The sequence below is a fragment of the Columba livia genome, chromosome 2, assembly GCF_036013475.1.
Source record: "Columba livia isolate bColLiv1 breed racing homer chromosome 2, bColLiv1.pat.W.v2, whole genome shotgun sequence".
Classification (NCBI taxonomy): domain Eukaryota; kingdom Metazoa; phylum Chordata; class Aves; order Columbiformes; family Columbidae; genus Columba; species Columba livia.
Window position 1 is genome coordinate 108,154,775 of NC_088603.1, and position 20,721 is coordinate 108,175,495.

A 20,721-nucleotide genomic window follows, 5' to 3' on the forward strand; every position below is an offset into this window, starting at 1 on the left:
AATGATAACACAAAGCGTAACATTTTTTTGTTATGATATCACTGTATTATGATGGTGCACCTTCACCCCTGATACACTTGGGCAGGTGACAGGGTAACCCCAAGGAGCTTCTGATGCCCTGTCCAACCTGCCTCTGTGTTCTCATTAGTGACAGGAGTGATCACAACTTCCAGCCTCAAAATCATGGAGACATTTAAAGTTATATCCTTCACCTTTAGTTTCAAATACAAGCAACTTTGTTGACCAGAGGACAAGCCAGTCATGTTTTCAACTTAAAAGCTCTTTCTGTTTGTTTGTTTGTTTTGACAGTTTGGACCAACCCAAAGGCAGTATCTAGGCTTCCTGGTTTTGAGTGGCATTACTGATAGCACTAAGCAAGTTTATCATTTTACAGTCAATAAGCTAAGATTTGTTTCATTAATAAATCTGAGATTTGTACATAAATCTCACTGTACCGAGTGTCCAGAAAAAAAGAAAAAAACTCCAACCCCCCACACAACAAAACCACAGCATGGGACTTGGATCCTGCTGTTTTGGAGTTCTTTGAGCTGGCTACAGACAAACACAGCAGGCTGCAGACTTCTTTGGGAAAGGTCAGGAGGTATGTTATTTTTATAAAAGGCAGTGCTGAAGGAAGGAACAGCAGCAGGATGAGAGAAATAGATGGTATCCTGTCGCTAATGGCTGAGCAAAGGGGGTAGATGTGGCATGCGGAAGAGTTCTGATGCATCCAGTGTTCCTGCCTAGCAGAGGCCCCAAAATGCAGCAGCAGACATTTTAGATGAAGCAGAGGAAGAGGCTGGGTTCAAAGTAAGGCAGTGGGAAGATGATTTTGACTGTGCTCTAAGCAGTAATTGGATGTCCCACTGATCTTAGTCATACATTATCCAGAAGAGGAATTACAAGCTACTTACTTCAGGATAAATAGAGTAGCAGTCACAGCATATCACAAAGCTGTGATCCTGTTTCCTGAAGGCTGGGGCTGGACACTCAGCAGGTGTGTATCTGCAGTCATTAAGTTTAATTGTTTCAGTGAGCTTCGCCACTGTAATCCAGAGTATGGCTGCACTCCTCTACATATAGTGACTGATGATTATTTACTTTTCCTGTGCTTTTCCCAGTAAGAGGCAGAACCAATCTGCTGCTTTTCTTCACAACTAGCACGAACCCTACAATTCCTTGAAAGACAAACCTGAAAAGCAAAGAAATTGATGCTTGCTCCATCATCAGGCACAGTGCCTCCAGCAGCTTCCTAACCCCAAACTGGCTCTTTGTCTATTCCAAGTGCTGACATTTTCCAGCTCTGTCTCTGTACTGAGCTGTCATCTACTGAGCACCTAAATCGCTGAGGCCAGGTGCTTGACCAGACTACAAGAAAGATGAACAACACCAGTGGTCCTGTGAGCCACTGCAGAGCTGGGCTGATTGAGAAGTGGCTTTTGTGGCAGCTACAGTCAGTTTTGCTTTGGCTGCAGATCTCTGGCAGCAGTCTGCCTAACTGTCCAGAACACAGGTATAGCTCTTGAAAAGTGCAAACAATGAGTACTTGTCATCCTCAGGTTATCAGCAGTCTTCTGGGCAAATATTAATAAGAAATTTTGGGGATAAAGTTATTTTGCAGCTATCATTTCTTAAAGTTTAAGTCTTCAATCACATTGACTTTCGAGTAAACAAGCTTGTGAATACCTCCATGACTTTAGAAGAGAATTTTTTATTATTAAAACTAGAGTCTGCTGAGCAACATTGCATGAATATCAGAACACATTCAAAAAACTTAGACATTTTTCCAGAAAATTTTCTGCTTACCCAAGAAAAACAGCAGAGAGGAAACAGAAGCAATGTAGGATTTGTCAGCCTAGTATGAGCGTGAAAATCTTCATTTCTGCAGATGGCATTTTGGACTGAACTGGCTCTCCCAGTTTTCTGTATCCTTAGAGACAAACTGATCTGTTTACACTCATGTGACCTGGTTGGAAGCAGATGAGAAAACTCAGCCTAAACTACAACCAGGAAGGTATGAAATATTCAAACTGTGCTAAGTGTGGCTGTGGCTTGCAGGATTTTTAACATGATTGTAACAAACACACACTTTGATCCATTCAGTAAGGCTAATTACATGTTAGTATCCATTAATTTGTCCTTGTGCTGGACACAGGTTTAGAAATCCTTCACTTAAGTGATACCACAGCAGGGTACTTTACCATCAGCAACAGCCATCCCCAGCTCCCCACAGAGCATCCAGCAGCTTCCCAGCCCCTTATCTCCATTCCACCACAGAGCTGAGCCAAACACCTGGTCCTGTGCCAGGACCCCCCCCCACTCAGCTCTATTTCAGCATCTCAGGGCAAAGCAGCGTTGGAAAACAATGGACAGTCATCCATGTGCAGGTCAGGAGCAGCTTTTGCACAGGGTGAGGCACCCACAAATCCACCACAATTCTCATCCTGGGGCAAGGAAACCACTGCAGACTGCCAATACAGGACAAAGCTTTCCATGCACTGGTTTGCATGCACATAGACCTCAGCATGGAGTCAATGCAGGCCCCTTAAAATAAAAGCTAAACATGATGAAAAAGCATGTAATTCTGGCATGTAATTCTTAACAACTTTCTCATGAACCCGGTAAAAATCCAAGTCTTCCAGCATTTAAATTCCAAGTACAGGAATTACTATACTATTAATAGTTATCTTTAAGTTACAGTATATTTAAGAGGCTCAGAGGGATGATATAAGCAAATATTACAGAGCCTATCTAGCAAGTTCCAGCCTCGATAAGCTAACAATATACTGAAAAAGATAGCTGTGTCCTGCCAACAGTATACTTTTAAGACACTTTTCTAAAACACAAAAACACGATAGAAAAATACTTTAAAAAGAAACAAACTACCACCACCATATGAAAATGAGCCATCCCAAAAAAATAACAGCATTGGTGTGAGCTTTTCTAAAAAGCCAGATGAAGCAAGACAGCACACTCAAACCATGTCTCTCTCCTAGAGTTTATACACATAAACTTGCAGATTAAATATTGGGAAAAGGAAATAAGCTAGAGATCACTGTTTAAACTCATGATTAGGAGTTCAAATGATCAAGTTATATGCCTGTTTTTATAGATACCCTATCTTTATATGTATCAATTGTTCTTTCTTCAACTAAGCTTTCCCACATGTGAAGTGTTTTGGATTAACAGTTATCGCAATAACTATGTTTTCTTTAAAATACCCTGAGCAAACTTTATATTGGTGATTTTCTCTGCAGACATTGTCTTTTTAATAGTATCAAGCTTTTGTAGATATCTCATAATAAAAAAATTGACATCTACACAAGATGTAAGTTATCAACAAAAATTTTAAATTTAAGCCAACTGAAACCCATGTAGTTGAACTGCTGATGAAAATAGCAAAAATATTACAATGGATGTATATTTTACACTGAGGAAGCCTAAGTGGGGAGGAGGAGCAGCAGAAAACCCACCTCTTACAGACTACCAGATCACTGCCCGCTGCTGTGATTCTGTTAATTTTCTTGAGCTGCTCATAACACCCAGCAACAAGCTTAGCTTATATGTCTATGCATCCACAAGGCTGCCAATCCCAGGATTATGTATGTATTTATAGGCAATCTATCCTCATATGTCCGTAGGACTTACTGAAGTTTTAAGGACATGATGCTCTAAGAAGTCCTATCAGAAGAACCTTTAAGCGCATGAAGACAGGGTAATTCAGGGTGTCTTTACTAAAGATGGGCCAGATCTTACAGAGCCAGTCAAGATTCCTATAGTCAAAGATATGGCCAGCACGTGGGATAAACCAGGCTCATCTCCACTACATGATGGGACCCCACACCCAGGTCCCCAAGCTAAATCCAGGCTGAGGAGGTAGATGTGAGCTCCACACAGAGTCTTCAGACTGAAAGAAGTAGTAACCCTGCTAACACAAATAGGGCTCATTAGCTCAGGCACAGGGCTGGTTTATGCTTTTTTGATCCAGATTTCTAAAAGCCTCTGGACAATTCACTGATATAGTTTCTCAGTGGTCTCCTAAAGAGCTGTGCATCCCAGCCAAGGACTGAGAGGTGGGAGGTTGCTGAATAAGGTTCTGTGGATGGGAAGAGAGCAGGAAGTTCTTAAAATGGTATTTTCACCAAAAGATAGAGATATATGGAGACATTCCCCAGTGCGGGTTTTGCACAACCTGGAAGAAGACCACCTCCTCTGCTATTGAGAATTTATTCCTATGCTTCCCATATACAGTTATTCCCACCTTTGCAGCACAGATTATGTTGCTACAAATATCTAGGTATAGAGGGAACCCCCACAAGGTAACATATATTTTTAAGGAAAGAACCCCTACTAAGCAAGGGGCTGCCAAACTTCAGAATGGGCTGAAAACTCTTTTCTGTCCTTTAATCCTCAAAGTAATAATTCTCACCCAATCCTTAGTCTGATATTCCTGCTTCAAATTTTCAGCTGAAGATGATCCCAGATCAACAAGAAGCTTGTCTAGTTTATTGACTTCTCCCCTTCCAGTTCTCTCTGTTGTTCTAATGGGGTAAAAAAAATAATAGCCTCCCTCCAAACTGCTGCTCACATAGGTCTTTGAAAAGATTTAAGATGGTGTTCTATACCACTAGCAAGTACTCACCAGTAGTTAAAATTAGCAGCAGTGACCCTGTATTACAGTGACGGTTTACTAAATGACAGAAGAGACTGGCTTGAAACTTTGTTGACACAAGTCCTCAGACCCACTTCCTCCTCACCCTAAAAACAGTGTTTGCTAGGCACAGATATTCAGAAGTATTTTGCGATTTACATTAACATATTACTGACTGCTTGCAATGCTTCTTCAGTTCCAGGGAATTTGGAATAAAGCTGCCTGCAGCACTGAATTAACTTTGGGCATAAAATACCAGTGTCACCATACATTCATGGTGTGAATTTTGCCAAAATTTTGTAGTGATAGGCTTTCAAAACCACTTTCTAGGGAGCCAGTATTGCTTCCTCTGGTGAACCGTTTACACAGACTTTAACAGGGAGTATTTGTTGCCAAGTAACAATGCTTCAATAGCTACTTGAATAGTTTTCTGTCGCTTAAACTGTTTTATGATAGTCCATTGCAGATGGTACAAACCCCTCCAGGCTACACTTACTGCAGTGGCAAACCTCTGCAGAAAGAGACAGCCAGTTACCTGCTTCCAGCCTTGTATTGTAGACACAGTGCAGAACTTTATATTAATTTCCTACTGCAGAACAAATTGTGAAAGCCCCAATGTATCTGCCATAGTACCTGGTTTATCCTGTGCATGACATCCTCACAGATTGGCTACCTGGGCTTAACATATTTTGCATGTTTACTCTTCTGTTTCCTGGAGCACATACTTAACTCTTAGCTCCATTAGGTGCTCTGGGGACAACACCTGGAACAGCTCCTAAAGTTGGTGCATCATCACTGACATGTATTTTCATAGATGTGGAGACAGCCACAGGGGATCCATAAGCCTGGGCCTAACTCTAGTATTGTGTCTTTTGCACGTGTAGCTTGTATTGACAAAAATGACAGCAAGGGACCACTTTCACTACAATATCACCCAACACATGGATAATTTCATACTGATTGCCAGCCCTGACTGAGCAAAAGTATTTTCAGGTCCTCCTAGTTCTGTCAGAAATGGCTTTAGGCAAGAGAAAAGTCCTCAGTGACTACACAAGAAAACTGCTACTTTAAGCTGAAGTAATTAAATTGACTTGTTTGCACCTGCCTCATTTCAAGGAAGTCCAGCTCATTAAAAGTTTCTCACATGGACAGATTTCAAGAACTAAGTTTTAATAGGTATTAAATGAGAGCTCTGGCTAACAAAGGGCAGAGAGATAGCTTCTACCAACCATGCACACCTTGGAAAGCATTTACTGTCTTGACAACCCTTAAACTACAAGATACTGCCAGCACCCACAACATTTATCTACAAGAATTTTACTAAAATTCAAATGTAGCAACCACATGTGATGCTTTGATTTTGGACAATGCACTCTGCAGTTTTACTAACATTGAAAGCTTCTTCAATAAGGAGGACCTTACTTGGTGGAAGGTGGCACTGCTGTACAATTGCATGGCCTTATATTTCAAGCTATGCTGTCAGCATTAATCATGGAATACTCACCCCTTGTTTTCCCAAGAAAGAGACTTTTTCCCCCCCTAATAAACATCAATGCTATTCATTAGAAGATTAAAATAGTGCAGTCTTACAGGGATACATTCAGGCTCACCAAACTATTTATGCAGTCTTAAGAAGAAAAGTCCACATGTATAAGGAGCTAAAGAAGAAAAACTTCCAGCCATAGTGGGAGTGCTCAGCCACCCCTTCCAAAAAGCAGCACAAACTACATGCAACAGCAATATTATTACTTACTTTTTTTTAACCATATCCCATAAGAGCTGTCATCAGCTTGCACTGACAGCACTCTCCTTCTAAAGCCCATGTCCTCCACAGTCTTTTCTCCCCTACTCTACTTACAAGCCTTCTAACTAATGAGCAGGTTATCTATCAATTTATCACCTGCTAGTAATTTATCAGCTGGCAACCACCCTTAGCTCATCAGCATATACACAATGAAGCACAAAAAGGGAGTCTGGGATGAACAACTGTGAGTCTCTTTGAAAGTTCAGTCTCTAGATGAGAGGCTTCCCGAAACAAATAACATTTAGGAGGGACAGCTGGAATCACAGCTGTAGCTGTTGAATGAAAAACAACTTTCAACTCACAGCACTTTAGAAAAATCACAGTCCCAAGAAGTGTTTTCTATGTGCACAGCATTATTTTCTTATGAAGGCTTACACTTTTTTTTTTTTTAATTCACTGAAGCTGAGCTCAGTTGTCATTTTTAGATGACTCCAAAGTCAACGGATGTTTGTGATGACATTTCTTTGGGATTTGCAGTCCAGAAGTATCAGCCCTATTTGCTATGTGTCTTTGTACACAATCCTTGTGGCACCTTTGTTTCTAGTAAGATAAGGAATCTGTATCCAATATGGAAAATATCTTGGGACTACAGCTGAAAGAGGATTGTAAGGATCTTTTATCTCTCTGGAAAAAAAAAGAATGAAAAATTTATCAAGCTTAAAACATGTCAGTGTTGATTCACCAGTCATACACAGTGTGTATGAGCCTGGGTGCACATCACCACCACAAAAGGCTCATGAAAAATCCTCAGAAAGTTTGCAAAGTGAGACTGCAGTTTCTGAGCAGGGTTAAGAGGGACGTGGCCTGCACACTAGGCGTGCCACTTGTTCCCATGTTGTCCAGCTCCCGGCTCGCAATCTGGCTTTTAACTGCTCCATGTGGTTTCTCCCATCCCTCTGCCTCCAGAGCAGGTCTTGGATGGTGACAGTGAGAGGGCTGCAGGGCAGAAAACTTTCAGCACACTGTCTGTAACAGCTGCTGAACATGAGAAGTAGCTTCCCCATCCTTCCTCTGGATATTTGATGGTCCTGTAGTTAAATTGCCCAGACCCACAGATTATTCCAGCTAAAACCCATGACCCACCTTCTCCCTCACCAGCTTCTCTCCCTTCCTTTAGGCTTGAAAATTAAATGTAAACATGCAAGCTATGTAGCCTAGCTTCTTAATTATAACAGCAACTAAACCAGCTAATTATTAGCAGCTCGCCTTTTCTGAAAGGAGATAATCAAGATGCAATGCCAGGATGAGAAATGGTTGTCCAAGGAAGATTTCTGTGTCTGTCTTGGCACCCGCATTGCCCTGCTTGGGTCCAAGTTAAGGAACTGTAAAAAGCCTTTGAAGTAGACTCAGCGTGTAATCTGCATATGTTTGCAGCTGGTTTACTGTTAGCGTGGCCAGAACAGATAAGTGATTATGTGTATCTGACCTATATTTGTTGATATTAGCCTTCTTGGAAGCTCTCTTTGTACACTGTCCAACCCTTGTGCGGCTGCTCATAGCATCACTTCTTGCATACTACTAAAAAGTCCCACATCACAAACTTGCAGAGGACTTCCAGAAATGCTTCTAAGGAAATACTTTTCTCAGAGAGCTGATGGGACAGCTACCACAAGTTATTTAGTCAGCTGTAATTCCCATCCATCCTAGAAAGTCAGCATTGACTTCGGGTGAGCGTGGGCTCACTCCTACATGGAGAGGAGGATGGCACAGTGCAGCCAGAGACAATTCCTTTGGTACGTCTACCTTTGGCATAGCCACAAAACACCCGCTGCCACTGCACTGTTCCTGCAGGTTATTTTGGTTCCCTGCCATATCTCACTGCCCACCAGGCCTGAATCCACAAAGGCTTTTCTGTGCCTAATTTTAACTTAAGTGAAGGGGAGGTAGGTGTCTAAATACTGATAGCTCTTAGTCATTCGACCAGCCCTACCTCCCCCAGGCAGCCTTGCTCAAGGACAATACGGAATAACATTCAGAGTACTAGGTAAGGTAAGATGCTGTCAGCTCATCCTTTTTCAGAAGTTCCATAAAAATATTCAGAGTATTGAGGTGCCCATGCTGGCTCAGATGATGAGTTTCTCCCATGCTGCGTAGCCTTTGAATGTGTTCAAACAAACCTCTTTTTAAACGGGCATACTATTGCTTCTCATTCCCTAGATGACAAGCACTTATGTCTGAGCTTTGCAAACACAGCAAGGATCGTGGCAGCTAAAGGTCTGGCCAGGTTAAAGAGAGCATATAACAAAGGCCTTGGGTCTGACTCCACCCTTCCACCAACTCTATATTAATGACATTTAGATGTGACCAGCAGCATTTACAACACTGTAGGACCTAGAAGCATTAGTATGCAAAGATTTTTTTCATTATTTTCCATACCTACTTATCAAATAGCATCTGATATTTCTAAAATTCAAAGAAAATTAAAGTACGATTTTAAGATTTGTGCCTGTTTCTCAGTCAAGTTAGTGAAAACAAATTCCTCACTTCTTTTTATAGTAACCCATTTCCTACCAGTTTCATATTTGGGATCAAATATTTGTGTTGTTAAGATACTGGTTATACATTTAAACAATTACATCCATTCATATTTAGAAAGAGAAAATAGAATGGGGCTATTTCTGCTGATCTTGGCTTTATTAAGTCTGTCCCTATGAAATCTAAATTCTGGGACAAATTTGACTTTGCTTCTTGAATGCCACTATCTCTTATAAAAGGAAGAACTAAAACACAGATATATACTAAAAAAAATACAACTATTTCATTTTAATTAATATGTATACAACATTCAGCAATATCTGTTTGTTTTGGAAAGCTGTGCTGTAATGATTAATACATCCACAGAAGAATCCACAGAACACAAGCAGGGTATGATGCTTCACCAGTGCCAAGGTCTGTCACACTGCATATTAGAAGTCTGGATGAGAAAGAATTTTCTGAGTCACTCAAGTGCTGTGCAAATTAAGTTAGCAGTTTAGATACATTTACAAAAACAAAGGCTGCTGATTACAAAGCTAGAAAGAAATGGGACTTTGTTTACATCTGATTCCTGGAAGGTAAAACATAATCAGAGGAAAAAAAAAATAGCTTTCAAGATTTTATTATTTGTTGTTGGGGTCTTGTCTGTGGTGGTTGTTTTCTTGTGGCAGGATAATATGGAAGATTTGGAAGATTTCTCTGCTCTTATTCTGTGGTGTGATTTGATGAGACAGCTGGTGGTACCCCATGCTGGAACAACAGTTGGGAATGGTCAGGTAATGTTTCTGGATAGTACAACACAAGCCAGCAATCTGTGTCTATCAACTATCAGTCACCTTCCTTTTAATTAGTTTCAGATGCAGCGTCTAAATGCGTGGTGAAATGTCAGCAGTCCCACACTCTGAAATAAAGTTTCCTCAGACCCCAGGCAGAACTTGATTGGTTTTGTTGCTGCAGCCCACTGACCTTTGAAGATAGAAAATCACAGTCATGCTTTTATCAGAGCCCACAGCTAATAAATGTTAGCCTTAACACAGTGTGCATTTTAAATCTTGCAGTAAAAGGCCTGAAACTTGCTGCTAAAACCTGCTTTAATCAGGATCAGTCTCACTGAAGTAAGATTAACTAAAGTTATAAAGTACTCATCCAAACCTAGGCGGCTGTCCAGACCCCCCGTAAAAATAGAAATAAAAGGTAGATGGAGATGAAGATTCACTCATCCTCCTGGACGCCTGTCTTAGGGTGGGTGATGTGCCCTCTGCACTGCTGATTACTGGGTGTGAACTGTGGAGTTGTCATATGCAGGGACAGGAGGTGGACTTGATGATCATGGTGGGTCCCTTCCAACTCAGGACATTCTATGATTCTATAAGTGACTAGAGCCTTTGCTTTCTAATGGTTAAAGTTAAATGATGTAAAACCTACCCTTATTTTCTACAGCTTTGCAGACTTTTCCTTGCAGTGAAGAAGTGAAGAAAATCTGTAAAATGTCAGATTGAAGGTCCTTCTAGCCCCTACTCTGCTCCCCACCATGGCCAAGAGTGGATGCCTACTGAACAGGCGCATATGAAAACTCCCTGTAACACTCCCCCAGAGCAGAAGCTTCCTGATGAGGCTGTGGTTTCTATGTATTTAGTACTCTCAGGGGATTACTCTTCCATTAAATTCTCCAGTCTCTCCTTGAATCCATGCAAAATTTCAGCCTGAGAAGATGTTTTGTTTGGAGCCCTACTATTTTATTCGCTTCATCTAATGCCTTTCATGTCTCATACTAGAAAAGAGTAAAACAACCCATCTACTCATTCTTTTCATGCCACTCAAGATTTTTTTTTTTTGTAAATCCATCACCTCCTCCTCCATTATCTCCTTTCCAAACAAAAAAGTCCTGACTTAGTCATCCTTCATGCAGAGTCTTTCTGTACATTGGATCATCTTAGTTGCCTGTTTCTGAACTTTTTCCAGCTGCCCTGTGGATATATTATGGTGAAGTATCATGACATTCTAAGATCACTGGAGCAGACCTCACACCTAACATCCCAAATTTGTTACAGTGACACTTATTCAGGATCAAAATGCCTGCCAGCACAGCGACAAGGCAGCCAGCAGTTCAAGAGCATGAGCCGTGTTACAGAGATTGCATCCTCTGAAATATCTTGAGCAGACTTGGTCAGGTATTCCCACCTCATCCTCTTCCACTGCAGCTGGCACATATGAGAGGTGAGAAGTCCCACCTCAGTGTGGCAGGGTAATTTTAGGTCGAGGAACCAACAGGGAGACTCCCTGAGCCTGGACCTTTCTGAGACAGAGAGCAGGCAAGGCTCTTGCTGCCTTAATTGTGTTCCTCCCAGATCCCTTCAGTGCCTTAACAACATTAGGAGAAGGGGCTGAATTTCCCAGTTGTTCTGTCAAAAGGTGACCCTCACATGCCAAACAGAAGAAATGAAAACACAAAGAACTCTTTTCCTAGGATCCCTGCCCATTCGTGTTCATGCAGAGAGGGCAATTGAAGCTAAAATGTTTCATCACCTAACACTATAAGCAAGCATGTCTTGCAAATAATCAAGGGCTCATGGGGAGGCCATTCAGGCAATATTTCCCTTTTATTTAGTGGCAGAAGGGAATATGAGAGGTCTGGTGGACCTCTGCAAATCCAGGGCCCTCTCAGTATCCTGAAGTCACTGCACGTGTGATAAAAGGTCAGCCTGTATGCTTGCCTGCAGACCAGTAGCTGAAGAAATGGGAGAATAGGCTGTCACTCAAGTAAAACAGTGGGCGGCTTTAGCCCAGACATCCTCAGAAGCTCTGTTCAAAGCCATGTGAGTTGAAACAATCCAAAAGCTTTAAATAACAGCCTTGAGAGAGGCACTCTGGGAGGCTTTTGTTTGTCCTTTTCTATGTATTTCAATGATATGTTTACTTTATGAATATTTTTTCAGCAGTAAACGGATGGCCCCTTGCTGTTCACCGCAAATGTATTATTACCTCAACCAAAATCTTCCTTGAAAGAAAACAAGCCAGTGTTTTTTTTTCTTCCAGATAGATAACCTTGAAAACCACAAAACCATAATAATACCGAGGGACCCACCCCACCCCTCCCCCAAAAACAAAAAAAAAAAAAAAAGGAAGAAAGCAGAGAAACAAGAAACGAGGAAAAAAAATGAAAGTGAAAAATAACAGAGAGCAAAAAAGAGCAAAAATAGTAATGCAATAGTTTCAAAGCTACTGAATATACGTCTTCGGGTATCTGCTTGAAAAACATGCTAGAGTTACTAGGGTATGGTGTGTTTATTCACTGCATTGCAAAGTAAAACATCTCAGCTTGAATCGTTTGGATTCTTGATAGCTAGGTGTTTATTTCTTAAAAGGTGATAACACCCTATCTGCCTGTAGTGTAATGGTCAAACAGGTGGGCTGAGAAAAACAAGACTGGTCATTCACCCCAATAAAGCCAAGGAATTCTGGATTGCATCAGCTGAGAATCCATTTTCCTTTGTATTATGTCTTTTCCTAAGTCTTAAGGGTAATACAAACCTTTTCAAACAAGAGCAGACTCAATTAAAAGTATGTGATATACAGTGTTCAGACTCCAAGGTTAGAAAAACACATTTTAAAAGCAAGCATTATTATTATTGTTTACTATCATAGAGTATCAGCCAAGGAAAATATTTTTGTCATCAGAAAAATCTTAAATTCCAAGTAGGGTGGGATGCAGCTGACATTCCTAGTGGTTTGCTGTCTTGTTTGGAGTACCATGTGGTTCACAGCTAAAGGGCAGAGATGCTTGCTACTGAAGGATTGTGGTCACCTCAGAAAAATGCATGGCCTAGAGCATTTCATAGTTCACCTGGAACAGAAATGCAAAGGCAAACAAAGGAAGGCAGAAGAGGTAATCTACTTTGGATTATTGCTGTTGGTGTGATGTCATTGTTACTTGTTAAGATCACTTTGTACTGAAGCCTTTTCACAATGTTGGTAACAATGCAGTATTAAATATGGCAAGGCAGCTGCACCATTCTTTTATGTAAAAGAATCAAAATAATGAGACTCGCATTAACACCTATGGTGTCACATTTCTGCAATAAAAACTACTTTTTACTGCTCCAAAACCAGGAAGACTTTATTTTTGATCTTTCAGGAAAACTACGGTGATAAACAAGCGCCTGTACAAGGAAGGGAAAATAGACCTGATTGTATAAAGCTTTCATCCTTTTCATCACACACATATGGCCTCCTTCCCTCAGAGTCTGGTGGGCTGCCAGGAACCATGAAATCTCGGAGCCTAGGGGCAGAAGAATCAATGAATCATGAGGAAACAGCTGAGAAAGGAAGCTACAGTGATTATTGCATGAGTTAAGAGAGATACAACCATGGGCTTTCCATCAGGTCTTTTTCCTCCTGCATTGCTGGCCATGCACTCCATCACACAGAGCCATGATCTTTTGAAATCTGGACCCTCGCAGCACTTGAATCTGTTTCCACTGTTACATCTTGAAGGCAACTGTGAAGCAAACACAAGGCCAGAGATTCATCAAATGCGTGAAGTCCAGTAATGTGATCCTCTCCAGTAATATGATTCACCTCTTTTATAATGAGGAGGTTTCATACCTTCACCCCACTCTGCAAAAGGTGTGAATGACAGCCTGTTGTTGAGGTCTTAATTTCTAGCAACCCGTATCAAATGTAATGCAGCTATAGACTGGATCCCAAGGTCACGCAGTATCTGTGCAAAAAATAGGTGTTTGACATCTCCAAAATGCTAAACAAAGAAACCATCCCATGCTGAACATTTTTTTGGCTATGATTATATTGGTGGAACTAGGATAGTAATATTCTGTGATGTATTGACCCTGGCTGTACACCAGGTGCCCACCAAAGCTGCTCTATTGCTCCCCTCCTCAGCTGGACAGGGGAGAGAAAATAAAACAAAAGGCTTGTAGGTTGAGATAAGGACAGTGAGGTCGCTCACCAATTACAGTTACAGGAAAAAATGACTCGACTCAGGGAAATTAGTTTAATTCATTACCAATTAAATGAGAGTAGGATAATAAGAAATAAAATCGAATCTTAAAACATCTTCCCCCCACCTCTCCCTTCTTCTTGGGCTCAACTTCACTCCCAGCTTCTCTGCTTCCTTCCCCACACCAGTGCAGGGAGATGGGGAATGGGGTTCTGGTCAGTTCATCACATGTTGTCTTTGCCACTCTTTCCTCCTCAAGAGGAGGACTCTTCACACATTCCCCCTACTCCAGCATGGGGTCCCCCCCATGTGAGACAGTTTTCCATTAACTTCCCCAATGTGTGTACTTCCCACAGGCTGCAGTTATTCATTAACTGCTCCTGAGTGGGTCCCCTCCATAAGGTGCAGTCCCTCAGGAACAGACTTCTCCAGCGTGGATCCTCCACAAGTCCTGCCAGCAAACCTGCTCCAGTGTGGGCTGCTCTTTCTTTCCATGGGGCCACAGGTCCTGCCAGGAGCTTGCTCCAGCATGGGCTCTTCATCAGGTCACAGCCTTCTGGGATGCACAGCCTCCCAGCTTTGAACAGTAGTGGATCCCTCTTGGAGCTGGCTGGCATTGGCTCTGTCAGACACAGGTGAAGCTTCTAGCAGGTTCTCACAGAAGCTACCCTTGTAGCCCTCCCTGTTACCAAAGCCGTGTCATGCAAACCAAATACATAATCAACTGCCAAAATTACCCTGCATGCTTCTCCCCTGTTGAGAAAAATGCATAGTAATCCATAAGACCATGGTATAATCAGTATAATTCACAAACCAACGAGGCACTTTTTGCTATTCAAGTAACATGAAAGAGAGAGTCAAGGGGTTGTTTTCCGCTTTCTTGCATGAAGAGAGGATTTAGTGAATCAACTCATAGTCTGAAGAGTCCAAAGCATCCCTCTTAAGGAACTCAGCATCTTCATATTTTAAAAAACTTTGGTGAGGCATTGAGACATCTTCTGTTCCTGTTAAAGTGTGTGGGAAATTTGCAATTGATTTCAAACTGAAGCAGAAGTTGATCCTTAGTGTATAATTCACAGAAATTTGGAGAAGCCTGATAAGTAATGGGGAAACAGCATGAACACTGAGAAAACAAAGGAACTTGTTAGTTTGTTTTTAGCTCTTTTTTTAGTACATTAAGCAAACAAAGTAGAATGTCGGATACTGGAACCCAAGTAAAGACAACCAATAAGAGCACATGACGTTTTAATCTTTCGATAGCTCAGATGATAAATGCTGAGTGTCATCATATTTACAGGTTGTTTCTGTATCTGAACACAAAAAGGCAAAGGGCACAACTTATTCCCTACAAGGCCAGCTGTTCAAGATGGATGGAGAAACATAATATTCTCAGGGCCACAATGACAAAACAACGTTTTCCTTTCTCAGTGTTGGGCCTATACAACACAGCTAATTAATGTCATGTGTTGCCTCATAGAGAGCTTGGCAACTGCACAGCTTCATGCTGTTTGTGAAGCAAGCACCACCATCAACATTTCACAGAGAGGGAAATGGAGGCAAAGACAGCAAGTGTCTGGTCCTAAATCACTCAGCATCTCAGCATCAAGTGCATGACTGGGGACGTGGTAACGACCCCCCAAGGCCTGAGCCAACCTCGCGCTGCTCTTCCAGGAATCCCCTTTCCACACAAGCCAACTGGCCAAGAGACGGAGGCAGCAGAGCTGCAAATAATAAACAAACCAGGAGGGATGGGACCAAGCTCCCAATGGCAAATACCTCAAAGATTTCAGCTCCTGTCAGCAAAACATATATCCCAACACAGGCACTACTGTCAGCAATAATGTTATATTGTTGTTTCTGGCTCCCACTGGAAAGAAGAGTGTGTAGAAGAAATCAGCTAATGGGTGGTGGTGATTAACTTGGTCATGCCTGATCCCTTTTCTCTGCATGGCCCAGTGCTACCTCTCCATGCTCCTCCTGCTGCTCCCTGGATAGTCATAGCTCATGTGGCAGCAACAGTAGGGGTCAGGCCATGGCATGTTGTTATCCATCGCTTGTGAGCCAGAGGGTTGCAATCATTGTGCTAACAAGATGTAATTTAACAGATTATAGTTGAGAGAACTGAAAATGAGAAATAGAGGAAGTTATTTAATGTTATCTAACCTCTCTAACTACCATTGCATTTTTTAATGTCCTGAAAGTGTACAATAAGAAGTTTTAACCCTGAGCTGAAAAGTAATGGCTCAGCCCTGGGGTCACCAAGGCAGTTCTTTGGTTTGCATGGGATACTTTTACTTCTGGAGTTTGGTTGGTTGGTTGTTTTTTTTTGTGTGCATGTTATTTGTTTGTTTGTTTGTTTGTGTTTGGTTTTGTTTTGTTTTCGCAATAGTGGTCATGATGCCTGAGCCCTGCTAGAACACCTCCGCTGACTTCTTACCAGTCAGTGATGCTATCGGACTGTACCATCCACATACAAAGTACATAAATGATGAATTGAACAGTTGGATTTAAATCCATTATCATTAAAACTGTATGTTCAGAGAAGCAGGGATCAGACCTTCTATTTATGTTTTTTATTTCATTTGATGCACAAGAACACATACACAGGGCTTACACAGATACAAAGTAGATAAGAACAATAATTCAATTCCACTTCCTTCCAAAAAGTGACCAAATTTACCCCTCTTTCCTTCTTTAATGGGAAAATAACCAGTTCAAACTGGAAAAACAGTTCAACAAATACTGACTCCATATGGAAAGAGTAACCTGCATTCTCCTACCCAAGAGCCAGGGAAAGCTTCACATACTGGAGGCTGAGAAACTTCAAACAAAGGGAAAAAAGCCGAAGGTTTGACTCCATTCCCAGCCAAGCAGCACCACCACTCCCAAGCCAGGATATCTCTGGTTTGGGATCATTCCTGGCCACACTGGATAAAAGAGGACAGGCTCTCAAAAATGTTTCTGAAGCCATGTTCACCTTTTGGGGAAAAACAGGGCCTAGCATTGTCTTGGGTGGCTTGAGTCAAAGCTTTTTGAAGTCAGTGGAAAGATTCTTGCTGCCCCTAGTGCTCTTTGGGCTGCTGCTCCATGTGAAGCGTGGAACAATTTGGCCATGGTTGCCGCTTGGAAAGTGGGATGCGGTATTTTGCATCAACTTCTGATTTAGGCTACACCCCTCAAAAAACATATTGCAATAGTTAACTAATATTTACTGGGAGTGGATCACAGCGGCTAGTGTTGCATTGGAAAGAGCGTGCAAAGATGTGAACCAGTTCTTCTATTACACAAGTGTCCCACAGCAAAGAGGAGTCCAGAAAAGACATGAAAAAATACACCAACAATCAAAAAGGGTGGTTATAACTTTGTATCAATCATCTGCACCTCCTTCTCTTCTCCTTGCTAGCTGACAGATTAGGCCATGTCACCAGAAAACTGGATCTCCAGCATCCATCTACACATCATTATACCCCAGCCACACTCAAACTCATACTATCCTGCATGAAAAAAATATGTGACCAGCTAACCAAACAACCAAATAATCTTGCCCCTCCAAATATCAGACAAACTTGCCAATGCCATTTCCAAGTGCGCCTCATACAGGTGACACTTTCCTCCTTATGTGTATTGTATTGTCCTTACCATTCATTATCCAGTGGTATTTAGGTCTCAAAAGCCTGTTTCTACCTCCATCACTACAGACCAATAACTTCCTCAGTTGAACAGGTCTGTGATAACAATAGAGTCTGTAGATCTGCACACCTGCACAAATATTTGCACATTCAAACTCTTCTGCTGTAAATCTCTTGGGGCTGATATGTTAAGATTTATTCCAACCCTACCAATTATGCCATCTGAATTAATGCCTTCACATCAAAACAGTGGCGACATGACAGCAAATTCAAGCCTCTGACTCTATTAAGGTATCTATTGATACTTTATGTCCGTGTGGAGTGTAACTAAAATCAAGAGATAGAATCCATAGGAGCTATGGAGCTTCATAGAATTATTTCCTCCTCCAGGTCCTTGAAAATCATTCTATGTCGTTACTGGAGTTGTTCAAATAAAGCTAGCCCACAAGTCAGTGGAAAGCATATTAAGAAACAGCAGACATAGATTTCAACTAGCTGTCTCCTCAAAGAACAAAAAAACCCTAAGTTGCAACACGAGCAAAAATGGGGAACAGGCCTGAGGTTTTACAGGAAGAAAAGCAGTCTGGACAAGGAGGGAGAACAAGTCTTGCCTGCTAGTGATAACAGTTTAAAAAGAGGTGCAGTGTTGGATCTTCTGTGGAACCTCTTAGCCTCCTTATTTTATTACTAATTGTGTTTTGAAACAGCCATTTATAGAAGAGATCCACATTACACGTTGCCAATTACTAACATATGTCCCACACTTGGCAAACAAGGCAACTCGGGAATGACATTTTGTGAATAATCAACACCATCACCAAAAAGTGCCTGCATCTTTGCTTTGGGCTTAATAATACATTTTCCCCCAAACAAGATAGCTTTCTCACGACAGTGCCAAATGGAACATATTAATCTTTAGTGATGGCTGAGAACATCATGTGCCAGAGAGGCAGAGACAAGGCTATGAGAATGTGTCTCGGACCTTAGGACAAACAGCTGCATGTGTACCAGACACAGAGGCTGCTCTGCAAAAAAGGTGCCTCTGGGCATTGCTACAGAACAAATAATGCACTAAACCAGTGAGCTTTAACAAACCAAGTCTGAGACTTCGAAGAGATCTGGGAGTAAATCACAAAACACTCAGCAAGATGCAATCCTCAGAGTGAGCAGCAAAACCTGCAGACAAGGATGAGATAGGACACGGAAATGGCCAGCTTATTGCAGTAATATGTACCGTCCATGAAAGAACCCCAAATAGACATACAGTTGTTGCATATATGCATGGTGTGTGTCTGAGCCAGGACAAAAGCAAAAAAACACATTTGAAATATCTGCCTAGCTTTTCCCTCAACATATGCATGCCAATGTAGATGGCCACCACACTGATACAGACAGGACAAGGGCTGTGCAGTCCTGTGGCCCCCTCTAACTTCTGCCCACCTGCTCCCAGCAAAGACACCCGCAAGCCCTTAGTACTTTGATGGGACATTTCCAATAGCTGAGGGTGTGGATAGACCTCTAATCTACATAGCTCTCATCAGTGCAAAGAACACTACTGTGAAAAATGTGACTCAGCCATAATCAAACCACTGATTTTGGGGTGAGCTGGTGGAGAGTCTGGGACAGTTGGTCTGGAGCAGGGACCACTGCACTTACTTTACATGATTCCCTTTGACCTTATCAGGCATTTCACTGGTATTTCATTTATCAGAGGCCCAACAGGACAGCAAAGTATCTTCTATACTGTGAAGCCCCACTGTGAGAAAGCCCATAGCTTGGAGATGGGGTTAGTACCCTGGGAGCAACATGCACGTGAGTTGAGTATTGTCACTCATGGGGAGGGGAAGCACAAATGTCAAGTGTTTGGGAAACAGTGAGTACAGGGATAATGAGGAACATTTACCTGAAGTGCCAAGGATTACAGTTGGGCTCTACCTTATTTAACTTTAAGCTTCCAAAACTTTGTTTTCTAGTCCACGTTCTTTGTTCAGGCTCTCTCTATAGAAAGTCCTGGAAAGCAGTTCAGCTTCAACAGCTCAGACTGCCCAGCTTTCTCCAGGGACTCCAAGGAAACTCAGAAAAGTGCCATTTAGATTTCACAGCTCATGCCTCTGGCAAAAAGCAGGTCTCATCTGCCTTTCCCTTCTCTCATGCTCTTCCATCCTTTCAGGGAACCTCCTGGTGCTGCCTCAGTTTCCCTTGTGACAGCTCCATGCTGGTCAGACACTTCCCTGAGCTAGTTTTAGTCTTTTGGCAGGTTAGTAGTCTGCTGAATATTTGAATTTAATCATCTGAAGTAGGGTCCCATGAGCTTGCACCAGGTAAGCAGTGGGAGCTGACAGCCAGGAGACAGCAAGGGAGGTGGGAGATGATGGGGTGGGATGGGAGGAAGGGACTCTCTTCCTCCAGTGATGATGGGATGCCAAACTGACTCACTGCTTCCCTTGAAGCTGCAGCCCCAAACAGGACACCTATCTCCAAAACAGTGAATGGTGGATGATAGGAATCCAAACATTTGGTAAGGAAAAATTGATACTCAAAATGAAGTTGGGACACTTTTTTTATCTGTTAAGTCATATAGTTAGCATACAATGAACACTTACCTGGAGGATATAAGTCAGTGATTTTGTTGATAAAATACAATGGTGCCAGGTCCCTCAGTAGTCACCTCCATGGAGAGGAGCAGACACACAGCAGCAACCCTACAAGACATAAGGGAAGCCTTGCCCTCAGCCATCACATGTACCACTGCCCTTTTCAGCCTTTTTAAATTACCACATCCTTCTTGCCACTTCAGAGACCCTTGTTTCAGGCTGAGTTGTATTTCAAGATGTACATTAGCAATCCTTTCCCTGAGATGAGTGCTGACTGATGAGTCCTCACTCGGTGAGACTGATGCCGTCAAGGATGGCTGAGCAGGTCACAGAGCCGAACCAGTGGCTTATTCCGGTTGAAAAGAGAGAGTCTTGGCTCTTAAAAAGGAAGTGATTCCTACCAGACTGCCTCCTGTGATTAACGCACACACCATCCTTCCTGCTGGGGATGGGGATCCTGGGGTGACTTTCCCAAGCAGACCTTGAGCCCATGGGCCTTGCTTCCATAAAGCAAGGTAGATAGCATGTGTTTCGTCAATGCAGATGCTCTTCCTTGGAATCTACTGTGTACATACTTCTTCTGTCCTTAACTTAAAGCTCATGATTCAGAC

General features: G+C 42.1%; 2 long non-coding RNA genes across 11 annotated transcripts in view; both read right to left on the minus strand.

Moving 5' to 3' along the window:
* The window catches only part of LOC110355620 (uncharacterized), a 39,494-nt gene extending 32,982 nt beyond the window's left edge, over window positions 1-6,512 (minus strand). Inside the window, exons 1-2 of the long non-coding RNA XR_002408412.2 lie at window positions 6,405-6,512; window positions 1,807-1,966 (exon numbers count right to left, since the gene is read on the minus strand). This is a non-coding gene — a long non-coding RNA (uncharacterized LOC110355620). The remainder of the gene's footprint in view (window positions 1-1,806; window positions 1,967-6,404) is intronic.
* Window positions 6,513-9,241: 2,729 nt separating this feature from the next.
* The window catches only part of LOC110355641 (uncharacterized), a 107,190-nt gene continuing 95,710 nt past the window's right edge, over window positions 9,242-20,721 (minus strand). For 5 of the 10 annotated variants that reach the window (XR_010470434.1, XR_010470437.1, XR_010470435.1 and 2 more), the window contains 2 exons: window positions 20,120-20,218; window positions 16,451-18,692 (listed from right to left, as the gene is read on the minus strand). This is a non-coding gene — a long non-coding RNA (uncharacterized LOC110355641). The other 5 variants (XR_010470439.1, XR_010470440.1, XR_010470438.1 and 2 more) reach the window with 5 other exon arrangements.